This window comes from Phragmites australis, chromosome 20 (genome assembly GCF_958298935.1).
Source record: "Phragmites australis chromosome 20, lpPhrAust1.1, whole genome shotgun sequence".
Lineage (NCBI taxonomy): Eukaryota > Viridiplantae > Streptophyta > Magnoliopsida > Poales > Poaceae > Phragmites > Phragmites australis.
Window position 1 is genome coordinate 8,871,293 of NC_084940.1, and position 24,454 is coordinate 8,895,746.

General features: G+C 39.1%; 1 long non-coding RNA gene across 1 annotated transcript; it reads right to left on the reverse strand.

Moving 5' to 3' along the window:
• Positions 1–2,098: 2,098 nt before the first annotated feature.
• On the reverse strand, positions 2,099–8,516 carry LOC133901901 (uncharacterized). The gene is made up of 2 exons (XR_009906790.1): positions 7,513–8,516; positions 2,099–3,591 (listed from the first exon to the last, which is right to left on the reverse strand). It is a non-coding gene; the product is annotated as an uncharacterized LOC133901901 (long non-coding RNA).
• Between the last annotated feature and the right edge of the window lie 15,938 nt (positions 8,517–24,454).

Here is a 24,454-nt window from a genome sequence, read left to right on the forward strand (position 1 = left end):
GGATGATGACCCATCACTAATGTTCAGTCATTAGTTACAGGTCGTAACCGTGACCCGTTACTATTGATCGAATATTAATGATGGGTTGTAATTTTGACCCGTCGTCACTAATGACCGATGAACATTTTTCGTATTTTTTATAAAAAAAAGTCAAAAAATATTTTTTCACCCGAGCTATCCCAACGTAGGTCCATCCCATATGCCTCACAAGCCACATTTTTTCACATTATTTTCAAGTTTGTGCTCTATGGAAATCGAACCCACGACCTTCTCCTCGCGTGTGTAGCCACCTTACCACCTCTGCTATCACGTAATAGTGGTAGAAATCGGATATTTTATCCTTTTAATCTTCTTTGCCAAAGGTCATTAGTGACACGTCATAAGCATGACCCTCACTGATGACTAATTTTACCAAATTTTATCGAGGATTATAATTTGGTAGGTGACCTGGAGTAAATTCGGTAAAACAGGCATAATTTTTGCATACGGACTCTGATTTCGTTATTTTTTTACTCTACGAACATCTTGCTTCTCCCCAACTTTGTTAGGTTCGAAAAAAATTTCGAGGCCAAAAATGGCTTGGAAGATGAGTTCTAGTCCCCAAAAATTTCTGCATCATTTTCGGAACACGTGTTTATGTCCATAGCACACCTTACCTCAAACTTGAGCATAAATGTACAAATAGTCCTATTCTAGTGCTATTGTGGTGAGAAAAAATAAGAAAAAATAAAATAAAAATAAAAAATATTTGCGAATACCGTCATTAGTGACTGGATTACAAGTTGACCTGTCACTAATAACTGTCCTGGGACGACCTGTCACTAATAAGTAAATTATTAGTGATGGGTCATAACTTGATTCATCACTAGTGATTAACCTAGAACGACTCGTCATTGATGACTTTATCATTAGTGGCGGGTCACAACTTAATCCGTCATTGATGATCTAGTCATCAATGACGGGTCACAACTTAACCCGTCATCCGTCATTGATGATCTAGTCATCAGTGACGGGTCACAACTTAACCCGTCATCCGTCATTGATGATCTAGTCATCAGTGACGGGTCACAACTTAACCCGTCATCCGTCATTGATGATCTAGTCATCAGTGACGGGTCACAACTTAACCCGTCACTATTATCATCAGTGACAGGTCATGTTACGACCTATCACTAATGACCACTCATTAGTGATATGTCTATATCTGGTACTGATCAGAAGGGACATTAGTGACGCGTCTTTATTAGAAATTTTTTCTCATTTATGCAATCAATGTAAGGATAAGACATAAATTTCTCATTCTTATTCAACATATCTGTCTCAACAACACGCATGAATCGAGATATGGCATTAGAGGAACTCATCACAAGTACAATTCTCTACATACATCAAACTTCGGTCGGTCATCTGTAATTTTCAAAAGTTAACAGTTATTGAATTTTAAACTTAAGGAATTGTTTTAAGTGCAAATTTTAGAGTCAATATAATAAAACTGAACTGGAACAAGACAGTAGGTGTATTTATAATAGAAGCTTAAACACAAGCTCAAATATTTTTAAACTATGGTTCTATCAACCTACCAATTCGGAGCTAAAGAAAGTAAACTTTAACCTTTATAAATTCCAATAGAGGGAGCTTGCACAAAGGAAGCTTACACTGTATAGTCGAATAGAATGCAAATATTTGAACGCAATGGTTTGGTGAATCTAGCTACCAATTTGAAGCTAAATTAGGAAGGTAAATACTAACCTCTAGATATTCGAATAGAGCAAGCTCGCGTTCCAAAAAAATCACCACCGTAGAGAAAGCTCAACCCACTGTCTGAAGACTCACGCACGAGTCTGTCTAAAAAACTCGTGCCAAAAGGCTCTATCTTAAAACCAATAATTACAGAACACGGACAATTATTAGAATGATCCATTTATATATTCACCTTCGTGAAGATGATCTTTAAGTATAGACGGTTTATTATTTTCATTTGTCTGTATCTACCAAAGAGATACAGACGAATTTTAGAAGAAACCATCTGTGACAATGTTACAGACGGGTATCGTAGAGACACATGTGGATTTAAAAAATTATTTGTGCCTCTTGATACACCTAGATGATGGTCATATTATAGACACGTATACCTTAACAACCCATGTGACTATTTTGACAGCGATGTTTATAAGAAACCATCCGTGACACTCCTGCTTTTGTTGCTTTTGTTGTTTCTGTGACAGTATACCTTTATCCCTTTGTAAACAGCCCCAAAAATTTACATGACGGCTTCGACAGAAGAACGTACAGTACAATGGAGAAGACAATCTATACATGGTAAGCAAGCAGTACCAGTGACAACGTGCGGTGTGCTCCTCTTTTCCTCCATTTTGAGCCAGGTTGTGAATCTGTTTTCTTGCTTCAATCAAGGCACGCAAGCTTCACGCGTTCTTTGGGGGGGGGGGGGGGGGTCGATGGCCCGCGCTACCTCAGTTCTTCAAAGAGCAATTGCTTGGTTGGAACCAAAGCTATACAAGCACAAACTGATTCGGTTATAGGACATTACTAGGAACTTTTGCTTGACCGTTTCACTATTAGATGACATAATGAAAATTGAGTACCTGCATACTGGAATGATCTGACTTGGGAATTGTATAGTATGAAGATAGCAAGGACAAAAAATATGTCACAGGTTCTTCTGTCAATTTTGTTTAATAATAAAAGATATTTGCAACAAGCAAAAAACACAAGTGACTGTTTTCAATATGTAATTTATACATAGCTAGTTTCACTTGTATGCCATATACCTGGCACTTGTATGAGACACAGAAACCACCTTGACTACAAGTACATTACCTGCAGAATCTGGAACAAAGATAATCAAGGTGATCACCAGTACTAGGGTTGTAAAAACTGTAACCAGAAATACCGGCGGATTTCTGGATTCAAAATTAAAACCGGTCAGTTCTAGCTAGAGTATCTGAGTGCACTATCTCAAAAGAATTTAGAGGCCAGTGCTACTATATCAAGTTGAGGACACAGCTGAACTTGTCAAAGGAAAAGAAATTGGCTTATCCACCAGAGAAACTGAAACCAATCAGTTACCAATGTCCTAGTGGGTAGCCAGAATTCCCAAAAACGGAATGAAACCCCTGAGAACAAGATAGTGTGGTTTCAAACCTAAATCATCAGTTCACGACAAGTCTCAGTATAGATTCATCACCACTTCAGAAATATTAAGCACACGGATTGTCCTAGGCTTCACTGGGAACAAACCTAGCTTCGGCTCATACTTAGATCAGTGGAAAGTTTCTCTCAGATAAAATAATATAATTTTTATTTTCCTCATTTCTGTGATTAACTTTCAAAACAAAGCACACCGAGCTATGCATGCAATAGAGAAGACGAAAATTGAGAAGCAAGGCGAGTAATAGCCTTACAGAAATGGAATAGCTCTCATATTGTATGCCAGGACAGATAACTGGGTTGCATGCACAGCTGCACTGAACTCTGCAGTAATATCTAGTTCGCTGAGGTCATACTTCATGAAATGATGCCGGAGACTTGGAAATACTGCATCCGCAACTTCAAGCAGGTGAAAGAATGCACCTGACACATTGATATAAGATGAGAGATTGCTTATAGGACACCTCTGATGCACTAAATGATGAATGCCTAATACTCCCTATTACCCCAAACATTTCGTAGATTTCAAGTACTACCTTAACCACAAATTCATTATAGACGCTGCTGATGGAATAACTCAGGATGCAATTAAAAAGCAACATGTTCAAGTAATCAAATCAATCACGACACAACATAATTCATTTGGCAGAACTTATCGTCCTAAAAAAGATAGAATCTATCTAAGGCTGCCAACTAGCCTGAGATAGAATTTATTAAGGCTGCCAACTAACCTGAACAGGCATCAGCATGATCAGGCCATATACCATCAAGTAACAGCAGAGAATGCGGCATAAATTGACTTCTTTAGTGTACTAGTGATTAATTGCACTAATAAGATCAAGGTTTTTTTAACAATAACAACAATAATTTAAATTTCCAATAATATTTATATGTCTAGCAGAAGGCTAATTAATAGCCATTCGCTACCGAAAGACGTTCCATCAGGTCTGCTAGTTCTAGAAATTGGTCATACATATATCATACACATATAGTTTTATAGTAGCCTATCTCAAAAGAAATTATTAATTAGATATATTTTGCAAGATCATCTACCACTCACAGAATCAGTATACTGAAAACAAAAGAAAAAACATTGAATCAGCTTGATTAAATAATCAAGTCGTACTAAAAGAATTCTGAATGAGCAGAGATCAATTAATTGTCAGAGCTTCTAAGTCTGTTAGTTATCTAGAAATCGGTCAAACAGGTATCATATGCACAGAGTTCTATAGTAGCCTATCTCAAAAGATAAAATAAAAAAATGATTGAATCAGCTTGATGAACAATCAGTCAAACTAAACAAAATATGAACGGACAGAGATTAATAGTCAGAGCTGCTCTCTTCAGGCGCCCCGTGCATATAGGTGATAGGCATGTGAGTGGCTCATGTAAACCAAATTGACCCGTACTCTTAGAATTAGGCTGCAATCATATGAGCTTATGTAAGTTTTAATCTCTTCCACTACATTGTGCAAATACAACAACTTTAGCAGGAAAAATACGTGAGGTTTTAATCTGTGCACATTAAACTCTAAAACAATTTCAATTCATACAATTAACACCCCCTTCCAAAAAATAATAATAATTCAAGCCCCTCTAAGTATATGTACATGTATAACCGAACCTTTGAGGTTCTACTTACTTTATTTGTGTCACCATACTATTCGATTTTGTTTAATTAGGAATTTCTATCACTCTGAAATGTAATTCAAATAAGACATACTGAGAAACTAAAACTACCTTTCATTCCAAATATGCGTCATCATGTCAAACCTATGCTCCAGAATTAAGGTAATAGTATATTAAATGACCATGTTGCCCTTCAATGCTCACCATACTTGATAAATTTGTCTCTTAAATACACTAATTGAATTGACAACATTTATCTAGAAATGGTATAACGAGAACAAGAGAAGAAAAGGAGCCACAAACATGAAGACCTGACTTATATTTGGGGAAGAGTGATGTGGCTAAAATGATCTATCTTTGGATTTGAGGGAGTACTAAAGCTTCATAATGTGGTTTTGGGGTAAAAACACTAACATGATGTGTTGTCTTAAAAAACAAAACTTCCAAAACTTCACCGGCCATTTTGGTGGGAAATTTTACTTTAAAGAATGTTAACAAGTATAGATAATAACTATTTACCTTATTTACACGACTTTCAAAATATCTTTATCAAAATTCTTTCCACACTTGTACACACCCTCAAGTGACACATTAGATCATAACCCTTCTGTCACTTGATCATTGTAGCTCTCCCATCCTATTTAATACCACAGCATTGTTCTCTGATTCGATATCTCATAATTTACAGCTCGTGTTTATTGCTTTCGCGAGGAATAGACAATAAATTAATATTTCATTTGCGTGGCATCTTATAATTTAAATTCCTATTAATCTATATAAATTACTAACAAAAATACTATTTTAACATATTTGTAGCATCATTGTTGTTTGTTAAGCTAAATCTCATAGCTACATTCCAAAATTGTTCCATTCAATAAACTATAGCCTGTAATATTTAATTTACTATCAAAGGCAACAGTCCGTCAAAAACACTTAAAATGACCTCAAATCACCCTTGTATATCACTGCGTTGTTTCGCAGATTCCCTCATGTTGTTCATCATGTCCGTTGTACATGTTATAATCTGAAAACTATTGTTCATATTGGACTCAGAATAATTTCAAGTTTGTTTCTAAATAATTTTTAGTGTATTATATTTCATACATGATTCTCTGAGTTCATGTGCTAGGAAAAGTACATATCGAAATGATTGATCTTTATATGCTCTTTAGCGACATAAATTCCACAAGCCGTTTGAATAGCAAAGTTTAGTTACAATGCTCGTTTGCTCAAATTAGCATCCATGTTCAAGATTTATTAGTTGGAAGGGTCTAGTTAGACTATTTTCAGTAATTAATTAAAAATCAAAAGGAAGGGCTACCCAATTAACTAAAATTGAACTCAATTGCCTTGATTGTACAAACAGATTGGTTGAGCGGCTCAAGTAAACATAATGACTCCACAGACTTGGGAAATTAATTATGCAATAGCTAGCTATTTATATCGAATGAATGTTTATGGTTAAATGCATAATTTGGACAAACCATCCAATATTTTCATCTATTGAAGTATAATAACATCCTTGCTGTTGATTTGTAATTTCATTGCATGTATAGTTACCAATAAGTTCCAAGGGGTACATCCACATACTCTTATGGTGATGGCGCAGGCTATATATGTTGATCATATAGTACAAATGGTGGTTTATTATCAAAATGTTAAAAACACAAACCTGCTAAAAGGATAGAACTACGCGGTTAGAAAATTTCACGTTCCATAGGTATGAAGAATATATCCATATTGCTAGAAACATACTAAATGAATTCAATAGAATGCTGATTTTAGACATAAACACTCAGGTAGCATTGGTGATGGAAGGTCCCATTGATGTGGCGTGGTTTCAGAGAACGTAAAAATTAACAACAAATATCATATATAAGTGCCATACAAATATACATCTTGTTCAGTGTCAGGTAGTATCCAAATATATATGACATGCAATTAAAATTTAAACCAAACATCTATCCATATGCGTAGTTCATAACTACAACTTAACATGATCAAGTTAAGATTCATTAAATATCTTTTGTAGCTAGGTAAAATTTCTGTAACATCTACTGAACATCAATTAAAACTCTATTTGTCATGCATGCAGCAACAGCAAGGAGGATCAGCACTGCAATTTTCTAAACATACAGAAAGGGAGATGTATGCAGAACTAATGGATCACGAAACCAAAAATACAAGCTTGTAAGTTTGGTGATATTTCACAGCTAGTGTGAAATCCTAACGGTTTGCCCAATCAGTGGTTAACCAAGTTCTCTATTCTGCATACAATAAAACGACCATATGTTGCACTGTGCTATTCCCAATTTCCCACATGGGAGATCATATAATGAAGGACTGAAAAAAACCAGGCCACGAGCAAGTTAGGAAGACAATTAGATGTTATCTCGTAGATCGACAACGATTCCCTCAAATTAAGAACGAGAAACATGCATGCACGGCTACCTGATGAACACCAAAGCCAAACAACTGCGTGAACGAAACAGCCAGTTAACCACAAGACAACTCATAGCTAGCTCATATGGCTGGTACAAGTGCGATAAGATGCGAAATCCCCAATCGTCATTAGGGACGAACCATATATCCATGAGCAAACTCCAAAACAAGGCAAATAACAATATAAACACAATACCACAGGTAGGCCGAGTACGAGGAGGCATGCACGCACTCTTTAGCAGAAGCTAAGGACGAGGGGAAGCATCGACTCACCGGAGAAGAAACATTTCCAGATCTTGAAGGCATCGCCGCCGGTAGGTGCCCCCTTTCAACTTGCAACCAAGCAGATCTGCCTCCCACCTACCTCACAACACTCAGAGCACCACATAAGATGAGCAAAACAAAAGGGAAAAAGATGCAATTTTTGCTGTGAGATCTTTGCGAAAAAAAGGACAGTAGATAAGTGAGAGTGAGAGAGGCTAAAGGAGAGGGAGAAGGGGGTAGCAAGGACGACAAGTCAAACACATCTGGGAAGGCGAGCAAAGAGCGGTGTTAATCCATCACGCGTCCTCTTCCCCCGAGGCTGAAGGCCCTGCTAATAATCCATCATCGGAAGGCACAGAGATGGCAACGAGAAGCTCGCCGAAAAAAACGTAGAGAAATTGCCCGGCGCGAGAATCCATGGCGTGCATTCGCGCAGCGGCTGCCATAAAATTTAAGAGTGCCTTATTCCGAAGAGAGCTCACAGAAAAAGAAGTGAGCACGCAACAACAGCTGCGTCTAGGCATTCATCCATCCATCGTCTTGTATCTCTTCAGAAGCAACCATATTTAGATCCAGTCTGCCGCTGCATGCTCACTCTCTTCTGTCAGCCACACCACCATCACCACCACCACCACCAACGCCTCGTCCCGTCGCTTCGTCGACCACCACTGCAAAGTGCCAAGCAAACGCAGCAACTCAACACGAGAAGAGGGGGATAGGAACCATACCCCATTACACAAACTGTTCATCGTCGTCTTGCCCGAATTGGGGATGAAGCCGGCGGCATCCCTGTTCTTGCTCATGGTGTCGTATAGCCCAAAGGTTGCGGTCGGACTTGGAGAGATAGGACATTAGGACTCATGACTGATGAGGATGGGATTCGGTTCATTATTTTTGTATTTCAGCTAAGAATATATTGTGCTACTTGTTGCGATGGATACTAGCTCGTGAGAGAACTCGATGACAAGACGGCTCTTACTCACTTCCCAAGAGAGGGTCCGTTGTCGATTCATTCTTACACTTATCACGTTTTTCTGTTACGGTCGGCGTAGCATATAGTATTAGATTCACCTTGATTAGTCTGTATTAGTATATCTACATTTTAATATATAGCCTATTGTATTTTTTGATATGTACTGATCTCTGTTATTTTTTATAGAACGATATTGCAAGTGGTCAACACACGTCACGCTATCCATAGAGTAGTTTTTTTTTTTAAAAAAAAGACCACTAGAGTGGTTATGTATAGTTTATAATGATCTAATTAATGACTGACTAAATTTCTTCCTATTGGCATTATCCATGCATATCCATTATTATGCTAAAGGCAAAGATAATAAATGTATTTTCAGTGAAATTAACATGATTTTTCATATATTAGCTTTTAATACCAATCTTCTATTAGCGTTACATACTTAGCGGCATAAACCATCATGTAAACCTTTACACCGGATGGTTCCCTAATCAATACTATCTATTAACGGTGGTGGAATCGGTGAGCTCTCAGCACCCCTGCTGCTGTAGCTACTGTAGCAGTGGCCTTGTGTATGTACGTGTGTATATATATATATATATATATATATATATATATATATATATATATATATATATATATATATATATATATGTGTGTGTGTGTGTAATTTTCTTTTTTGAAAATTCTAGAAAAATATCGAAATGAATTAGTTACATTAATAAATCGGCTGGAGCATTACTCGTTCTCATGGTACTACCACGGTGTCCGATTAGCCTCGCTAACCACCAACTTTGAAAATTCATGATCTCTCCACTCTACGGACACTGGAGCATTACCCTCCTCGTCAAATGAATCCCAATCGGCAACGGCTTCCTCCAGCTTTTGATCCTCCAAATCCATCTCTTCAATTATGCTAGGGATATGCTCCCCCTCATCGGCTACACCCATCGGTTGCATCTCAGGAATATCCCCAACATCTGCCCTGGTTCTGACATTTATCGGGTCTAATTCATCTTCCACTGCCTCACTTGGTCCCGCTACTGCTTCCGTAGAATTCACCTCCGTTTGATCTTTCAGGTACGCCTCAGCTAACAAAATCAGAGGCAGACCACGTTCACAAGATATATCTATATACTGCTTCTAAGTTGATATGGCTTCGATCGGAACCAGCTCGCCAAAGTATCCATGACTAGCACGGCTGAGGATAGCTTACAGCTTAAGATCATGTTGCTGTGGATCCAGTTGGAAAAACCGCATGAGTCGCTTGCACACACCCGCAATGGTCCTATTATTAGCTTTACTAATACCCTTCATGACATGATGAAATCCAGACAGATCTACACCGTTAGGACCGTACCTAATTTCACCCTCACCATAATATATCTGAAAAATTAATTTATCTGCCATCCCTGGAAATATCCGTAAATATAACCAATGTTAAGACCGATGAACTATATTTCTCAGTATCGAAAATAAAAAATTTACCGACACCGATTCATACGTAACAATAGGTTCTTCAATAATACCCCTACCCAAACTTACCTACAAATATTACTCTATACAATCTACATTTAATAGCTATCCTACTATGTTAAAATTAATATTCATAGTATACTACCATTTTCTAAACGCTACATCCTAAGTCATACCATTATTATACAGTGCTAATTCCTATGTCACACAATACTACCCTACAATTATTACTCTATGCAATCTACATAATTCAAAATTAACATACTACAAATAATATTCTGTATTTCATTGCTATCCTACCATGTCGTAAGTAAAATTGACAATTTTCTACTAAATACAGTATTTTCTAAATTCTAGGTCATAAATGCCTAAAACCTATATCATATAGTGCTACTGTACTAATTAACAACAATAAAAGTATAGAAGAACTTACCGGAAAGTGATCTTCAAATCCGCGGATCAAATGCAGTAGGGCTTTGCCGCGCTCTCTTCCTCTCCTCTCCTCTCCTCTCCTCCCTCTTCAAAGCTTTCTTTTTTTCGGATTAAAATGAGGATTTCACCTTATTTTTTGCTTTTTTATAGAGGAGGGGGAAGGGGGGAGGCGGGCGGGCAGCCACCTTACCGCCCCCTCAGAGGGCGGCAAGGAGCCGTAACCGCTCTCTCAGGGGTGGTAAGGCCTCGGCTCGGGTGGGCACGCTGTAGCCACCCTCTGAGGGGACGATTAGGCCACCCGCTCTCTCAGGGGGCGGTAAGCAGGCCTAACCGTCCTCTCAGGGGCCGCAGGCGCCTATTTTACAATTATTTTCATAAGAAATCTATTTATTTAATTTTTTAATCGAAAAAATCTAAAAAAAAAACTCGACAAAAAATGTGTACTGTGGATGGCTATGATCGAGTCCTCGGGCTGAGGGCCTCTACCCTCTAGTCGCAAGATCTTCGTAGGAATTTATGAGTATCGTAGTTCTTAGCTTTTTGTTTTCCTGCATGGATTGATTGAAACATCTAGGTGGAATTAGCAAATTGCTATGGACGAATTAAACATGAACTCAAACATAACGTTAATTTCTTCTCGTTTCCTACAGAACAATCGACTGAAAATGAAGCTCGTTACAATGGACGCATCTCTGGCGAGGTTCATGAAGGGGGTTTCAGGTTTGGGGAGTTACTGAGGTTGCTAGGCTTAGAGGGAGGCTTAAGGCGACAACCGGATCAACGGTGGTGATAGAAGGCTGAGCGGGCGGTAAGGTGGGGCTTCGCCGGCTGTGGGTTGACGGTCAGATCAGTGGTGGGGGTAGAAGGTTGTGCGGGCGGTAAGGTGGGGCTTCGTCGGCTGTGGGTCGCAGAGGATTGTCGGTGGGCAATGTTAACACTAAGGGAGACGAAAAATAGAGTGATTAGTGTGACGACAGGTATGGATCCAGTGACAAGAATGTCGCTGGAGATGAGCGGAGGTGGGCGAGGTAAGGGAGCGAGCGTAGCACTGAGATAGAACATAGAAGAAAGAGAAGGAAATAGTGAGAGGTTGAAGAAAAGATGTGGTGTCGGATGACGATTGGACGGTCAGGATATATCAGCTATAAAGTTGTTGTTTTTCAGTCGACTGAATTCTAGTTCCTCCCTAATTTCTTTTTTTCTTTTGAGGAAATCCAAATGCATTCTCGTTATCTCTCTACTCTCCCAGGGAGAAATATTTTCCTCCACGTCTTATTTCTCGTGAAAACCATCGACAAACGGCTTTGAACATTCCGTAGTTTTTAAACCATATCGGATTCTATCATACGTGGCATTAGATTCCACGAAAGAGGCCATGGCAGTATTACGTCAGTATTTGAAAGCGTGTTAGTGATAGAATTTCATCGACAATTAATGCATGAATTCTTCTATTTCCTTGCTACCTTCTTCTACAGTTATCCATTCCAAATATTTTCCAATTTTAACCCCAACAATTTATTTTTGAATACTTAGCAGTTTCAGACTTTCAGTCCCCAGTGGAAATTGTTAGAAGGTATTTTTGTCCTGTCCTGCTTGAAATAACTGGAATCTTGATTTTTTAGATCGAGAATGATGACTAGAGAGGAGATGAGTAAGTGTATCATCAATTTCTTTCGAAACGGATGGTCTTTTTTTATTTTTTTCACTCAAAGCGACTCAAAACAGCGAGCAGAAGCAAAAACTAAAGAGAAAAAAGTTGTGATCAAAATCATAAGAGAATCATAGTTCTCATGGATGTAAGTGAATCCTAGGTTTTGTTAAAACTCGTTTTAGAGTCATCGCAAAAAAAAGATAGTAATTTGAATGAAGAAACCTTAGAACCAACGAAGAAAACACATGGTGAATAACCTCTCTAAGTTGATAATCTAGAGGCAAGAGAATTCAATACCAACTCCGTATGCGAATTTTATACCTTTAGCAAAAAGAAGAATAACTTCACAAGTTGGAAGAATTTCAGCTCAATAACTAAAAACGAAAGCCGCAATGAAAACATAAAAATTCACAATCAAAGCAAGAGAGCCAATAGAGAGAAACTAGAAAGAGATGAACACATACATAGGAGGAAATATAAACTTCATTGCTTGCAAAGATCAACCCTATTTTTAGCAGATTAAAAAAAAATTGCTCACAAAAAACTCCCACTTAATATATATACTAAGCTATCTCCTCCGTCTCCTATAAAAACATAGCACTCAAACTAAAATAGTTGGCTTAACCATCTCTTACAATGCTACCTCTCTATTTATAGGTCTAAGAAGGTTATTTATCTCTTAAGCTTTCTTATTCCCGGAATACCCCTTTTTTCTAATGCACTCCTACGTACCACTGTGATATTTTGGTCTATTTTTTATTCTGTTCATCGAACGATCATGGTGCCTTCACGACTTACGTTTGCCTCGACGCAAGGTTTGCGACAATGCCACATGCACTCTATTCATCTATGGTTTTAAGGCCAAACCGTTAAACCATTTTGCACGCTTTTCAAAGCATGACCCACTGCCACTTGTTTACACCATAAGCAAGCACTCCGATATCAACACGTGTACTCCGTCTTACGATATTGACTACTGGTAAGTCTCTTTTGCTCCTGATCCCTCGGTTCCCTTGTCACTTGCATCAGCATTCATTTCGTTTGACTTTGTCAATAGAACATCTTCATTCATCTTCTCACGCTCTACTTGCCCTCCATGTGTATTGCAAGGATCACCATTGACTCTACCCAACCTCCTCAATTGTCCAGCACCAAGCATCCCACTTAGCCCTAATCATCCCGTTGTTGGTCGCCAAGTTGCATCCATCACCTGAACATCATAAGACAAGCACAAATGTATCTCCAATTCGATTATAGATGAATCAAAATCAAAATCATCAGTCAAAAAGCTCATCTCAGCCAAATCGTGAACGTCGGATGTTCCGTCATTGCCAATTCCTTATCGCCGGACTATCCAACATGTACATCACCAGACAAGCTATTTTGTGTCCTTTCTGAAAAAATTTGTCCGGTGAAGCCTCTGGTGTTCACATTGCTCATCACCGGACCATCCGGCGAGTACAACTCCACCAAAAGTCATTTTGCAACCTCTCTGGAATAAATGCTTCAGTGAAGGCTTTGGTGTACACAACGAACCATCCGATGTGTACAAAAGCTTTTTCTTTGAAACAAATAATCCAAAGTTTACTGCAGATCATCGCCGGACCATCCGGTGTTGCAATGAATTTTCTCTTCTAAGTCAAAACCCTTCGGCATGAAATATTTTGAACACCGAACCATCCAGTGTATTCAATTTTCTATTGGGAACAAAGCATGGTTCATATCATATTTGTAGCTGACTGATTAATGAAACAAAAGGTTAGTTCTGTGGCGTAGTTGTAAGATAATAGACCATCAATTTCTCACTTTCATCAAACTCTAACTCATTGAGGTTGAACATTCTATCGCTTTCAGCTAAAAATGTTGCCCAAACTATATTACTCAAGTATGTAAGAGGTTAGCACAGTACAGAAGTATCTAAAAATGATTGTAGGTGGTTCAGAAGTCTTAAAAATCAGCGGTATCATTACCAACAATAATTAAAACTAAAATCATGATATTTTGGCTACCTAGCTACTTGATTGGTTTGAGTGCATGTATGAAATAGTATACCAGCATCCGCCTTAATATATGAGGATGGTAGAAATAACACAAGAGCCATATTTATCCAAAGAGTTATATATATAACAATTGTACATGAAGTATAATTGATCCAGATTTATAAATTCAATCTAGCATTCATGAACACCAATCAACATTACTCTATGTGGTGTCGACCTGCAGGTGAAAAACATAAATTCCTAATGAGCTAGGCCAGTCCTAAGCTATTAGGCATAATTTCAGCTCTGTCTGCTCTTCAAATGTTTGATTGAAATGCTATAGCCACAAAGAAATTTAAGAAACAATAAGAGATGTAAGAAGATACTGTTTCACAATGATTTACCTGTTTATATATCTTTGCCATGATATTAAATTTGTTCAGTATGATTAGTCTGATGTTTTAATTCTATTAAGGCTGCACTATTAGATGCGTCATCCATGCAATATTGTTCTAATCCTATTTATGCACTAGATTGATGTGGTGCTTTGTAGTAAAATTCTATGACTCAATATTGTTCTGAATTAAACAGATTAGGTTACATTCATTTGTTTCAATCCATGCTGCTATGCATGGCTCAATTGCAGCACATCCTCATATTCGAATAAGTTGCATGCAGTAGATGATGCATTGCACGTTTAAATTCAATCTAGCATTGATGAACACCCATCCACATTACTCTATGGGATAACAACTGAATTTACAAAGCAAATAGAGAAATGGAAGACACAATTAATTTCTTCAATCAATGTGTTTCATCACTTACTCAAGGAACATCAACCAAAGCGAAGAAGTGACAGTGGTGGTATAGTGAAGAGAGGCAAGGACTTTGTACAAATCAATCCGGTGTGGCATTCAACTTCTAGCATCCCTTGTCTTTGTGTAGTGAAAATGATCCTATTATGCCATGACTGTGATTTTGGTGGTTAATGATAGCATAGTTAATGGGACTAACATGTTTATTAAGAATATATGTTGGTAGGTCTCATGGATGTAATATATGTTGAAGCCACCGCAGCTGGGACAAAGTTTGGTTGAATTGGAGAAGTCTCAGGGGATTTGTTCTCACCGGAAGGTCTAGTGCTGAAAGAATTGCACTCACCAGAGCATTATGTCTAGAGCCAGTTTGCATCACCGGATGATCCGATGATGAAGAAAGTGCACACCGGAGGCTTCATCGAAGCATTTAACAGAGTGTGTGAAAAACCCAGAAAAGAAGAAGTTCTACACATTGGAAGATCCGGTGATGAAGAAAGTGCACACCGGAGGCTTCACCGGGGCATTTAACGGAGTGTGTCAAAAACCTAGAAAAGAAGAAGTTCTACACACCGGAAGGTCCGGTGACAAAGACAGTGCACACCAAAGTATTTTGTGCAGAGAAGAAGTTTGGCGCGGTTTGGCTCAGGATAACTCACCGGATAGTCCGGTTATGAAGAGGATGTATACACCGGAGTATCCGGTGTTCAGAAGAACTCTAGGTGGAGTTCCAACGGCTAGTTTCTAAGAATGTACACACCGGATGGTCCGGTGCTTGTACCTCTGTTAACGCCGGATCATCAGGTATTCACAGAATATTTGAGCTATTGGGATAACGGCTAGTCTGTGGGGTTGAGCCTATAAATACCCTTCCACTCATTCATTTGAAGGAGCTAGAGTCCAGAGAAATCCTTGTACACCTAAGAAGACATCCAAGCCATTTAAGAGCATACAATGTTTATCCAAGGCAATTAAGCACACTATTAGCAAGATATTAGTGCTTCTAGGCCTAGAGAGAAGAGTTGCTAAATGCTGCAACTTAGAGTGTGGATCAAGGAGTGATCCAAAAGTGTACCGAAAGGTACGCTGGTGTCTTGGAGTCTTTGTGACTCGCTGGTAACTTATTGACCCTCCGACTTGGTGTGGAGCGACGACAAGAGGATTGTGCGGGGACGTGAAGGCCCTTGTCTTTGTGACTAAAGCTCTGGAGTAAAGATGACGTACAAGTGACCAGAAGAGAGGTTAGTGGTGAGACCTCGCCTTGGTGGCTTGGTGGCTCATCGTGCTTAAGGCCTTGTCTTTGTGACTTGGTATCTCAAGAGCTGTGACCGGAAGAGACTTGACAACCAGGAGCATATCCTTTGTGGAGCTCCAACGTGGACCAGGGGTGGTTTGTATGCCACCGATACCACGGGATAAAAATGCCTCGTGCTTAGTTTGTCTCTCTACCTCATTTACGTTTCCGCATTTACTTACTTGCAATTTACCTTGCAATTCTCTTAAGCGGTAGAATAGACACACTAGATAAGCCTAAAGCAGAAATTAATATAGGATTATCTCATAAAAGTTTTGGAGCCAATAGTTTTAAGTGTCCTAAGTCACTCACCTCTTAGGACGTCCTTGATCCCCTTCAATTGGTATCAAAGCCTCGTGCTCTTTAATTGGGCTTAACTGCCTAGAGTTGTGACGTCCGATGTTAGGGATGGATATTGGTAGTGCTCCACACTTTAATAGCACAAATTTCTCCCGATGAAAAATTCTTATGACATGTTATTTGGAAGCAAAAGGTCTAGATGTTTGGAGGGTCACCGAAGAGGGGATGAAAGAACGTATCACCAAAGCAGAGAAACAATTTGATGCTTTAGCAAAGAGTATCCTTTTATCATCTTTATGTGTTGATACATTCAATAGAGTATATTCTCTTACCAATGCACATGATATTTGGAATAGTTTCATTAAAATACATAAAGGCACAAAGAATGTGCACAATGAGAAATATCATATTTTTGTGACTAAACTTAATAGCATCAAACAACTTGCTCGTGAAAATGCTAATGACATGTACTCTCATATGAATATTCTTGTCAATTAGATCAATGGGCTAGGTTTGACAAAGATTGAAGATGTTCAAGTGATGAGAAGAATACTCCAAGCTCTTCTTCCAAAATACAAGCTAATTGTCTCCATCATCTATGACAACCACGACATGAGCAAGATGTCTCCAAGCCAAGTTTTAGGCAAGATCACCGCCCATGAGATGATCATGAACATGGGGGTTGAAGCTTCTACCTCATCCGACTCCAGTAAACTTGCCCTCACTAGCAAGCAAGCATCATGTTCACACATGAAGGCGAAGATGAGGAGACAAGAGTAAGAGTCAAGCTCAAGTGAAGATGATGAAGATCAAGATGAAGAGAGCAAAGAAGAAGATGATCAAAGCACCTTAAGTGATGAAGAGATTGATCCCAAGGTGGCAAAGCTCATGATACAAGTGGAGAAAAAGTGACAGTTTAGAACTTTTTATGGGGACAATGACATTTTTTATGGTCTAAAAGAGGTAGTGTTGTCTGTGTTTGAATCAATGAAGAAGGGTATATCCATACTGATGCATAAGAGTGTCAGCCATTTGTACGACTGGTTAACGCAGGGTTTCAAAATAGACTATGAGGTTCAAGTGATGACTATTTGCATTATGGGCAACTGTAGGATTTAGGGTGTCTACTGGGAGGTGTACCCGCTTATGAAAAACCAGGTTTGGAGAAGGTACCTATAGGATGTATATTGCTGTGCATGGAAGAATAAGGAGGGAGTTAAGGAGATTCAGGGTGGAGGGTATGTGGAGGAAGAGGCGGGTGATGAGGTAGTCGAAGAAGAGGTTGAAGAACTAGATGTTGGGCAATCACTAACCATTCCGATTGAACCTACTGATGAGGCAGACGAACGGGTGGGTATCCATAGTGACCCTTGAAAGGAGATACCTAGAGTGACGTGTGGTAGGTGATGTTATACCACCCCTATCTTCTTCAGAAATGTTACAAGGCAAAGATAATTTACCAATTTGTGGGGGTGGGTATCCATAGAGAGTCTGGAAAGGAGATACCTTGAGTGATGTGTGGTAGGTGATGTTATACCACCACTCAATAGTAGGTAACCATGTATACCATTCTTTGGGTCTAGAAATACCATACTCCTCAAATAGGACTCTATGCACTGATTCACCATCTTTGTCTGTCCACCAGATTAGGGATGATATGAAGTACTGAATTTAAAAGAAACCTCCATTGTTTGAAAATCTCAGTAAATAATTTGCTAGTAAAGATTCTGTCTCTATCACTTATGATAGAAATAGGCATCCCGTGCAATATGAAAATATGATCCGTGAATAGTTGCACAACTTGATGTACTGTATAAGGATGTATCAAAGCTATGAAATGGACATATTTAGTAAACCTATCCACTACTATCATAATTATATCCTTCCCTTTTGATTTTGGAAGTCATTCAATACCCATGCTCAAATGTGCCCAAGCCGTATTTGGTGTTTCTATGGGATCCAGCGAACCTAGATTTGTTATGTGCTCAGCCTTGGTCATTTGGAACACATGGCATTCTGATAGAAATTGTTCCACCCCTTTTTCATATGAAGCCAATAAAACAATATCTTTATCCGTGATAAGTGGCTCTCATACCCGAATGACCACCAAACACAGATGCATGGAAACTATCTATCAGTTGGTTCTTCAAGTCACTATTTCCACCAACATATATCATGCCCTTATAGTAAAGGAGTCCAACTTTAGTTGTATAGTACCTGCAGCTGTTAGGTTGGTCTTGAATCTAGTCCATTATTTCCTGACATTTGTTATCCTCCAAATAAGTTTGTTTGATATCCTCCACCAAATTGAGCTCCACACAACATATAGCATTGAGTTCTAGGTCATTTGGTTCCATATGACCAGTCTTTCTAGAGAGTGCATCTGCCACTACATTCTCCTTCCCTTTCTTATATTCTATAGAAAAATTCATATTCCAACAGTTTCAATAGCAATTTATGTTGAATGCCATCAATCAGCTTCTAGGATGTTATGTATTTGAGGCTATGTTGATCAGTTCTAATTATCACTTTGCTGCCCATAAATAATGTCTCCACCATTTAAGAGCTTCACGTATCACTACGTAAGAAACTAACATTAGTGACATCACATTAGTGACGGCCAACTAGAAACAGTCACTAATATCACCCCGAACTGGGACCTGTATCAGATCTGTCACTAATGATAACAGTGACGGGTCACTTTACAAGCCGTTACCAATGACATAGTCATTAGTGATGTGTTGTGACGACACCGATCATTAGTGATGAGTAATAAAAACACCCGTTACTAATGTAAAAGTCATTAGTGACGAGTATTAAGAAACACCCATCACTAATGTGCAGGCTCGCGCGGAGGCAACCTAAGCCTAGGCCACACCGGGCTTTGGAGCCGGACCAAGGAAGGTGCCACCAAAGCCTTTCCCCCGCCAAATAAAAGGGGCACGGGCGCTGGCCAAGGATTAGCGTTGGCCCTTCACGAGCAGCAATAAGGGTTAGGGATCTACCTCTCCTCGTCATTGTGCCATTGAGCCCATCCTCATTGACACCAATGGCGGGATCCATGGAGGGCCACCGAGGGAGGTTGGCAGCGAGATGCATGGAGTGAAGGATACATGGAGCTCCTCCACTATGGCGAGCTCCTCCACCACCACGACTGAATCCATGGTGAGCTCCTCCACCACCACGACCGGATCCATGGTGGCTGCATCCACAATGACCAGATCCATGGCAGCGGATCCATGGTGGCCGCATCCACGGCTACAAGGCATAGGAGAGCATGAAGTGGTGGTCGGCGACGGCGAGCACACTGTAGGTAGTCAGCTCCTCGGTGGCCCGATGGCGCAGGGTGGCAGTAGGCAGCCGCCAGCTAGCTAGGAAGTTAGGTTAAGGCTCGACCACTCGGCAAGGCACGCGCAGCTGCACTTGGCTGCTGACTTGTGGCACGGTGTTTTTGATTATGAAGTGCAGCATGACGACTGGTAGTGGTAGAAGCAAAAGGACAGAACTCACAATCACAAAAGGTATAAAATTTCATATGTTGTATGCCTAGATGTAAAATGCGCAGATCAGTAGTTATATGATGTTCATATGATGTAGTCTTATAGACTTGTGTTTTGATTTATGATTTTTTGAAGTCATGAACTGCTAGACTTGTGTTCTTCACTGCAACTAGACTTGAGCTACTATGCAGCCATCTTCGGAATGACAAAAACATCATTTTCTAATTTACCATAGTGTGTAATCTGATCTTCATCATCTTGGAAGAAAGAGTTCTAGGTGTACTAGGATGGAGGACTTCTCATCATTTCCTTGAGATGTGCGTATGTATGCCTAGATATGCAAATGTTCATATGTTGTAGCATTGTAGATGTGGTCCGTGAATCACTATATTTAAGTTCTAAACCAAATAATGAAATAAATATGTCCATTTCTTCTACAGGTAGAGCAAGATCCTAAATTTTTTTCAACATAAATAAAAGGACACTAGAATCTTCAGGAAAGAGAAGAGACATACCATGCAAAAGACCAAACCCTCTTCTGTGGTTTTGTAAGAGAGCCAGAGGATTACCCTTCTACCGAATTTGATTTGGATGAAAATGATAGAAGGTATATGGCCACCTGTGGTGTTGCTATGTCATCATGCATTTTTGGAAGCTCTGATTATTTGAGGAAACCAACTAAAAGCAGGGTGATTTTCTTATGTCTTCCGTAAATCCTATAGTTCATATAAGTACCAGCTCCTAATGTAATTTAGGACTTTGTAGTTTGCTTTTTGTTAGAGCACACTTGCCTTTTCTTATTTGTGTAAGCAATGCATATCTGATCAAAAAAGAGTGTTTTCTGAGTATATATAACTAATGCATATTTGCTTGTAACACATTTTATATTTTTTTGTTTTTTAAAAACACATCATTGACGGGTCTAAACTCGATCCGTCACTGATGTATAGTCATTAGTGATGGGTATAAATCCCGACTCGTTACTAATGTGACGCGTTCGGAGTGATAAGGATTTTACCCATCACTAATGAAGGTTATCATCCGTCAGTAATAAGCTTTTATGAGGTAGTGTATGGCCACAACCTCTTCATCATATATTGATTGAGCTCTAGCTCTCACACCTAATGTTTTGTTGAAAAAGGCTATAGGTTTCCCCCCTTGCATCAACATAGCTCCCAAACCTGTATTGCTAGCATCAGTCTCAAGTACAAATGGTTATGAAAATTTTGGTAGATCTAACACAGAACATCTAGTCACGATCTGCTTCAATTGTTCAAATGTTGTTGTCTGTTCCACTCCTCACTTGAAAGAGTCCTTCAACAAATCAAACAAGGGTCTGCATATTATACTATAACCATTGACAAATCTTCTATAGTAACCTGTCAGCACCAAAATCCATGCAATTGGGTTACATCATTAGATTCAAGCCACTGCTGAATGTTAGAAATCTTCTTTGGGTCAGTTGAGACTCCTTCCTTGTTTATGATATAACCCAAATACTCCTTCCTTTTCTTTGCAAATAAGTGGTTTTCTTGCAGTATTTCCAAAGTGATCCTCAGATTCTCCTTTTCACTCACTACGTGAAAAAAGTCATTAGTGACGGGTCCCGTACTCGTCACTCTTATCGCGTCACTAATGATAAATCATTAGTGACGGGTGATGACCCATCACTAATAAAGTCATTAGTGACAGGTTATAACCATGACCCGTCACTAATGTTCAGTCATTAGTTACAGGTCATAACTGTGACCCGTCACTATTGACTGAACATTAGTGACGGGTTATAATTTTGACCCGTCACTAATGACCGATGAATATTTTTCGTATTTTTTGGATACGAAAGAAGTCAAAAAATATTTTTTCACCCGAGCCATCCCAACGCAGGCTCATCCCATATGCCTCACAAGCCACACTTTTTTCACATTGTTTTCAAGTTTGCGTTCCATGGGAATCAAACCCGCGACCTTCCCCTCGCGTGTGTAGCCACCTTACCACCTCTGCTATCACATAGTTGTGATAGAAACCGGATATTTTATTCTTTTAACCTTCTTTGCCGAAGGTCATTAGTGATGCATCATAACCATGACCCATCACTAATAACTAATTTTTCCAAATTTTATCAAGGGTTATAATTTGATAGGTGACCCAGAGTGCATTCGGTAAAACAGGAATAACTTTTGCATACAAACTCTAATTTTGATATTTTTTTCTACTCTACGGCCATCTAAAAAAAGCTACATCTGCTTCTACCCAACTTTGTTAGGTTCGGAGAATTTTTGGAGGCCAAAAATGGCTTGGAAGATTAAGTTCTCGTCCCCGGAAGTTTCTACACCATTTTCGGAACACGCGTTTTGTGTTCATAGCCGCCACAACTCACATCAAACTTGAGTAGAAATGTACAATAGTTTCTATTCTAGTGCTGCTGAGGTGAGAAAAAAATAAGAGAAAAATAAAATAAAAATAAAAAATATTTACGAATATTATCATTAGTGAATAGAGTTGGTCATTAGTGACGGATTACAAGTTGACCCGTCACTAATGACTGATCTGGGACGACCCATCACTAATGATTGGCCTAGTACGACCCGTCATTGATGAACTTATTGTTAGTGATGGGTCACAACTTGTTCCCTCACTAATGACTAGCCTAGTACGACCCGTTATTGATGACCTTATCATTAGTGAGGGGTTACAACTTGATCTGTCACTAATGACTAGCCTAGAACGACCCGTCACTGATGACCTAGTCATTAGTGATGGGTCACAACTTAACCCGTCACTATTATTATCAGTGATGGGTCATGTTACGACCCGTCACTAATGATCACTCATTAGTGACGGGTCTATATCTGGTCCCGATCAGAAGGGACATTAGTGTCGTGTCTATTGGATCCGTCACTAATAGGACATTAGTGACGCGTGTTGAGCCGCCATCACTAATGTAGTGTCTCCTTTGTTTGTTTCTTATGTAGTGACTTCTATTAAAAATCAGAATGTCATCAAATTACACAACTATGAACTATCCTATATATGGGGCAAATATCTTGTTCATGAGTAATTGAAAGGTGGCAGGTGCATTAGTCAGTCCAAATGGCACGACTATATACTGATCATAATGCCCTATATATGTGTTCTAAAAGCTATTTTGATGATGTCTTTCTCTTGCATTCTAATTTGATGATAGGTTGATCTCATATCTATCTTGCTGAATATATTGTCTCCATTAAGTAAATCCAACAAATCTTCAATTACTGGCATGTGAAATTTATTTTTGACTGTTATGGAATTCAATTTCCTTTAATCCACACAAAGCCTCTATGATCCATCATTTTTCTTGACCAACACTACTGGAGATGCATATGGAATAATGCTTGGTCTAATCTCATGATTATCAAGCAATTGCTTCATGATATTGTCCATAGCTTCCCTTTTGTAATGAGGAATTTTGTAGGGTCTCAGGTTTGGAGGATCAACACCTTCCTTCAATAAAATACCATGATCACAATCCCTCTTTGGTGGCAGTTCTTCAGGATCTTTAAACACCTCATTGAACTTATTTAATAGTCTATCCATCTTTGGGGTTAATTCTTGTGTATTTGTTTCCATTGCACTTCTGATCTGTTGCACAACCATGACACATCCTACAACTCCTTTGTTAATCATATGCTCCAGTTTGGATGCCTTAATTAGAAATTTCTGTCCAGGAATAGTATGATCTATAAATTTTACCACCTCCCCATTTTTTGTAATAGTCATATACCTTTGTTGTAGGCCCATCCCAATTGGACTGTACTCATAAATCCAGTCTGCTCCTAATATGATATTGTGGTAGCCTAGATTAAGCAACTGGAAAGAACTTGTGGAATATGTACTTGGATCATATAAGACAGTTGTTCCACTTGGCCACTAATTTGTAATTCACCTCCCATACCAATCGTTACCCTTTTGCTTGGTGCATTAGTCAAGTTGCAGTTTTGTTGACTAGCAAGTTTAGAATCTAGGAATGAATTGGTGCTACAACTGTCTACCAAAGCCACATCTCTTTTTCCATTGATATAAGTTACCAGAGAGAAAAATACTAGGCCCACAGTACATTAGACAAGATGAGCTGAGATCAACATAACTTGCTCCCCTATTTTCAATTAGCTTGGATTCTTCTCAGTGTTACCCACACACTCGTGTCTAATTTTTTTGTCCGAATCAGACACCCCAAATCCAAGTCAGATTCCGAGTTGTATATCGCATGTCCAATTTTTCTTTGCCGAATCAGACACCCAAATCCGAGTCGGATTCTGACACTCGTGTCCGTGTCTAGGTAACACTGGTTCTTCTATGAGATTTGGGCTATCTGGTGCAGTTTTCAATCTATCTCAATGCTATCTTCACTACCTTCACAAGAGGCATTTTCTTGCTCCCCTATCATCAGCATAGCATGTATTCTCCCCCTAACTCTGCATTTGTGTTGAGGGCTCCAGGGCTCATTACATTACCAGCATTCCCCCCTTTTCCCCTAGGATTCTTGCCAGGTTAG